This window comes from Pinus tabuliformis, chromosome J (genome assembly GCF_031772625.1).
Source record: "Pinus tabuliformis cultivar Carrire ecotype Pingquan chromosome J, CPIR1, whole genome shotgun sequence".
Classification (NCBI taxonomy): Eukaryota; Viridiplantae; Streptophyta; class Pinopsida; order Pinales; family Pinaceae; genus Pinus; species Pinus tabuliformis.
The window spans coordinates 54,158,463-54,164,903 of NC_142295.1; the positions used below are offsets into that span (position 1 = coordinate 54,158,463).

At 42.3% G+C, this 6,441-nt stretch overlaps 1 pseudogene; it reads right to left on the minus strand.

Annotated features, from left to right (window-relative positions):
- Positions 1–2,381: 2,381 nt before the first annotated feature.
- Positions 2,382–5,619, minus strand: LOC149225463 (cytochrome P450 77A1-like; annotated as a pseudogene).
- Between the last annotated feature and the right edge of the window lie 822 nt (positions 5,620–6,441).

Consider the following 6,441-nt stretch of genomic DNA (forward strand, 5'->3'; position numbering starts at 1 on the left):
TGGGTTGGTTTCTTTCCTGCTCAATTCTGTCCCAAGGCAACTTGCATGTGGATGCATCATGTGATCCATCTCTTCTGCAGTGTATGTAATGCAAATCTGACTTTTCTCCTTGAGAGTGTCTGCCTCCCTGCCTCTAAAATTTCTTCCTCTTCCTCTTCGACCACCTCTTCCTCTGGAAGAATCTTGAGCAAGATTCTTCTCTCTATGTGCAAGAAACACAGCCTCTTCAGAAGACCGAGGAGTTGTTTTCTTCCCAAAAGCTTTCTCTCTTTCAGCAAATTTTTTCACAAGGGAGTCAAAGGTAATATCTTTGAGGTTTCCATTTGCTTGCAATGACTCAAGGTAATTTGAGTAAGTGGGATAAAGTGCCTTGAGAAAAGTTGTCAGAGGAATGTCCAGTTCAACATTAGTGACTTTGATATCATGCATAATAGATTTTACTTCTCATGCAAGAGCAAGAGGATCATCATTTTGTAATTCAAGGGTGAACAATTTAATCATGAGTTGAACAACTTCAAGTGTAGAGTGTGAGTTATAGAGTTCCTTCAGTTTTTGTGAGGCTTCGAAAGCATTTGAAAGTGGCGAAATATGGCGACTCACCTCTTCATTTACTGATCCTGCAATCAATGCATAAGCCTTGTTGTTCTTATTTTCCCAAATGGCGAATTCCTTTTCTGAGGTAGGCTGTTCTGGCTCTTTGTCTCTGTTCCCAACACACACTCCTTTCCACAACTCATTAAAAATGAGAGTGTTTTTGATTTTCCGCGACCATTCTGGATAGTTCTTCTTGCCATTGAGAACCACTCCCATAATAGATATCGATGATTGCATTTTTTTTTTTAAATCTACCGTGCTGCCAATATATAAAAATGCACTTCTGGTATAGTAAAAGACAAAGGTATTATGGTGATATGGTTATATCGGACAACGTTATATATTATATATTATATATAAATATATAATATATAAGAGTAGTATGGAGGAGCGTTGTATATATATCAGAGTAGTATGGAGGAGCGTTTGGGACAGTCTCCAACCAAACAACGTTATATACCAAACAACTAAACAATGTTATATACCATGGGATATGAGAGCCAAATAGCATGGATACAACATATATATGCCAAAACAGTACTTAAAAGCAACGCACAACAATTATATATATGAAAACAACACATAGAGGTCAGCGTTATATATGAAAACAGCGTGGGAGATAGCAGAAGAAGCAGATGGCATCGTGAAGAAGGAGCCCCTCAAGTTCATGTCATGGAACGCAAACAGTCTTTTACTGCGACTCAAGAAGAATCGAATTGAGATTGCCGATTTCATTCAGCGCCTTGACCCTGACACATTGCGATTCAAGAAGTGAGGATGCCTACTAGCAATTTGCTGAGCTCCTCATCGTTTCTAATAGCTAGCTGAATGTGTCGAGGTGCAATCCTTCCAACCGGAAATTGCAGGCCAAACTTTTTCTTTCCCTCAGCCACTGCCATCGCCACCTACTTGGATAACGTAAACCTCGGTGGACCAGTGTATGGAAAGAGTCCAGCTTATGTTAGCTTATGTCGTGAGGAAGCCAAGTATTCAGAAAAAAACGTAGAGACTGCTTGCGAAGACCGCGTATACAGTGGGGAGGGGACCGCGTATTCAATGGAGAGCTGGTAGTGGGAGCGAGGCTGAGGGGAGAGGGTCGGAGGGCCGACTGTTAGGAGGGAAGAGAAAACACATACCATGTCAGACCACAGGAGCTGGGGCAAATGTGTCAATTCTACAAAATAGGTAGAACATTGGCAGAAAGGGAGTTAGAAGGGCAGGGATACTATAAATAGACCTGGCTTTGATATCATGTCAGGCGAGGAGGTAACTCCTCAAATGTAATTGTGTTATTCATTTAGGTTGTTAATTATTATATACAAGACAGAGGAAGACAGAGGGACTGTTCAGTGCATCTCCTGATGACTCTCCATTTCCTCTATTATTTATTTACACTAATTATAGCTGTTCACCCAATCCATACAATTAGGTGTCAACATTTTTCATTATCCTTTTTTGTTACATGTTTCTTAATTACATTTTAACTTAATTTTATGTTTAAAACTCAAATTTTCACACCATTTTAATAATATTATACGTAATTCTAGTAAAAGCAAAATGCTAATCGTTTTAAACACATAGACAAAGCCATAATGTGATAAAACTTTATACTTCAACTAGCAGCTAGAGTTTAGGTACCTTATTCCATAAAAATCCATATCCAATAATTAAAGGAAGAAACACAAATCAATGATTGACTCTTAGGACATCACCATAATTCATAGCCAATGATAAAAGGCATAAAAAACCAAATCGCTGATTGACTGTTGGGACATGCACATAATTCAAACCACATACATTAAAGAGAAAAATGTTAACAAAAGCAAGTATTTTAATTCAATTACAGTACAGAATGCACTAAGTATCGAACCTGTTACCTCTCGTAAGCTTCCACCACTCTAATTATCTCTGTTCCCCCTTTCCTTTACGACCGCCTGCAGAGGGTATTTCATAACCGTAGTGAATTGTTGCGTCTCGGACAGATCAACTGTCTCCCCCGGCTTGCATTCCCACGTGAATTCCTGAACAAGTCGGGCAACGATGAGGTTTAAATGGAGCATAGCCATCCCTAAACCGGGACAAACCCTCCGCCCTGCGCCAAATGGCATCATCTTTATCTCCTTTGTCCCTGTCAAATCCACTTCCACACCTTCATCAACAAACCGCTCTGGCTTGAATTCTGATGGGCTTGCCCACACTTCGGGATCCATCCCTATGCCCGCCACATCGAAATTGATAGATGCGTTAGCCGGGACCTTGTAGCCAGCAAGTTCGCAAGATCGGGTGACGGCATGGCTGAGGACAAAGTGCCCGGGAGGGTGGCGTCTCAGGGTTTCCTTCACCACGGCATCGAGATAAGGCATCCGCTACAGGTGACACCGATGATCTCATCGTATAATCTCGTCTGTATGTTTTGACGGATCACCAAATTCGCCATCAACCACTGCAAAGACATTATGGTCGTATTGTTGCCGCTGGTGATGAATTTGAAGGAGAGAGTAACGAGCTCGTCGTCGTTGAGGCTGCAGCCACCGTCCACTCTTAGATTGAAGAGCGTGTCCACGTACGCACCGCCGGCCAGAGAGGGCACATCACAGCGCTGGTTTATGAGGGCGAGCAAGGTTTCTCGCTGCCTATGACGGATCTCCTCCCTCCGCGCCCAGCGCCGCCGGTTGAAGAACCTCAGAATGGATAAGGCTTCGTCCAAACCTCCGCCGTTGAGGAGGACCTCTCGCATGACGTCCTGGATGGATATCACCGTCTCCTCGTCCGGTTTGCTGCCGAAGCACATCCACAGGAGGATACAAAAGACCGTGTTTTGAAGCTGCTCCACCATGCTCACCGCTCCCCCGTTGCGAGCCACTTCATTTTTCAGGTCTTCTACCAGGCGGTCGATGCCCCATTCCCTCACCTCCCCAGAGGTCTTCATCGCCGAAGCGCTCAGGGCTTTGTAAGCATATGCAACGATGATTCTAATTAACAATCGAATTTCAGCAATGCCAAATCTGAAATTAATGCGGAATTAAAAAAAAAAATACTTATTGTAAAGAATCATAAAAACTGGATGCCCAAGAAAGCTTACCTCCAGCCATTGATGCACCTCACTCCGATCTTGAAGCAGTCCACTTCTACTCAGCGAATCAGAAAAACAGTAGATCACTATGTGGGCACATTAACACCATGAACGCAATTGCAACTTAAAAACTGGCTGTCTGAAATTGTACCGCTGCTTGTTGAAACAAACAAACAATACCAAAAACCAGTAGTCTCTAAAATGTGGGATCTATTCAACACATTAAAGGATCAGAATGCCATTGAAACGCTCATCGGATACCCAAAAAACAAAACAGTTGCGCACAATGCTTAGGACAATCTGAGCAGATTTCAAGCTGAAGGGATTGGCAGCGTTGCATAAATAAAACAGCGATGACAGCTGTGGGATTGGCAGCGTTGCATAAATAAAACAGCGAAGAACCCCTCTGGCCTCTAAAATGAAAACCCAGAATAGTTAGAACTTAGAAATGGGCATTGACCAAGATGGGTGAAATAGCTGAATTGGGTAACCGATTGTACTCGTGGAGAACAGGCTGGAAAAAGAGACAAGCGGAGAACCCAAGATCACTAGGGAAGGCTTTGCAAAAATGATATGCGGCCTTTTGAATAACATTGACTCGTATTTCCTCTCAGAAGATTTGAAATACGCCTGCAACCAAAAGAAAAGATTATATAAAGACAGGCAGATCGTTCCCAAGTCTTATTTGGCACTTTCAAAACAGGCAGATAAGAAAATCTGAAGGTACTTCCAGGCTCTGCTCTCTCAACTTGATGGTGTAACTGAAGGGGATTGAGATGCAAGCTTGGGTACCAAACAGATAAATATATAGCCAAGCTTCCATCAAGCTTCTGTTGGCTATGTGTCAGGTGTTCCACAGATCAAGGTAGAGAACTCCAGATGGAGTAATGGACCACTTCAGAAAGCTCCAACAAGAAATTAATTTAACTGCACATAGTTTCCTGAATTAATGGAATCGGTTGGCAGATGGAGCTGATTCGGTGGCAGACAGATTCCAGATAATCAGCGAAGATAATCAGCGAAGATAATGAGGGTGAGCAGGGTTTCTCGCTGCCTATGACGGATCTCCTCCCTCCGCGCCCGGCGCCGCCGGTTGAAGAACCCCAGAATGGCTAAGGCTTCGTCCAGACCTCCGCCGTTGAGGAGGACCTCTCGCATGACGTCCTGGATGGATATCACCGTCTCCTCGTCCGGTTTGCTGCCAAAGCACATCCACAGGAGGATACAGAAGACCGCGTTTCGAAGCTGCTCCACCACGCTCACCGCTCCCCCGTTGCGAGCCGCTTCGTTTTTCAGGTTTTCCACCAGGCGACCGATGCCCCATTCCCTCACCTCCCCAAAGGCCTTCATCGCCGAAGCGCTCAGGGCTTCGCTAACCAGATTCCTGCGAAGGCTCCGCCACAGCGGCCCGTATGTGGCCGAACTGATGCTGTGCTGATTGCTGTTGAAGATTTTCTGCATCCCGCGGGCAGGCGGGCGGTCAGAGAAGAGGGAGCCCTTCTGTATGAGCGCCTCGTGTGCAAGCTCGCCGCTGGCGATTATCAGCAGAGGGCGGGGACCGACCCACATGGTGAATATGGGCCCGTATGTCTCATGGAATTTCTTCACTGAGCTGTGAAAGGCACCGCTTGCAAATCCAATCTGGAGGAGGTTCCCTACAATCGGCCATGCCGGGGGGCCCGGGGGCAGGTTCTTGCAGCGCCAGATCCTCCATAGAACCAGTCGGAGGAAGATCAAGGATATCACGAGAAGCAGAACAGCCTGGAGAAACGAATTGAGTCGAAACAGAATCGCCATGGAAATTCACATGCAAGGGTTTGGTGCAATGTCTGGTATATGCGCGGGGTTTTACTACTTTAGGATGACGGAACTCCATTACGTTTCCTGTCCGCCGACTTATCACTAGAAACAATTGACTTATTCTGGTCCTTACAACACGTTCAACGACTTATTCTCGGGACGCATTCGCTATTTTTTTTTTTTTACCACATGGTGAATCGGTAACTATCAAGTTTAATTAAAACAAAGAGGAGGGTGCACTGTGTGAACCCCTTGGAGAGAGCGTACGCAAAGGAGGAACCACAAATTTCAATGTGGATTTATTACTTTTTTCGAATGATGGATGGGATAAATATAATATTATTGGTTGGGTATATTTTATGTGATAATGTTGATGTTAACCCAATTGAAATCATTTATTTTATTATATATTTCATAGGGTTAAAATTGTTAATTTTATGTATAGATTTTTAATTATGGAAATTTTGGTTGAAAAGATAAACTTCATTTTTCTTCATCATTTTAGATAAATTTAATTTGTAAAAATAATAAAATAATATTTATATTAAAAATTTTAAGATGGAAATAACAAAAAATTCTTTCCATATTCACCCCAAATTAAAAACTTCAATTTCCATTTTTTTTAATTAAGCTCTATTTTTTTATATTAACCAATAAAATATCTTTGGATAAAATATTTCAACCTCCATAATAAGTAACATAAAAGATTTCAATCTGCATAGTAAGTAACATAAAAGATTTCAATCTTCATAGTAAGTAACATAAATTTATATCAATTTTATAAAGAGCAAAATAAATGAATGGAAACTTGAAATTTCTACCATTCTTAATATGGAGTTGACAAGTGATCTTATGGATTTGTGTTGAGTGAAAAAATTTAATGTCAACTATTTATATAATAAAAAAACTATGAAGAGGGATCAAATCTCGTGAAGTGCAAACATGTTTTCAAGTTTTTAAATCTAAAAGACGTT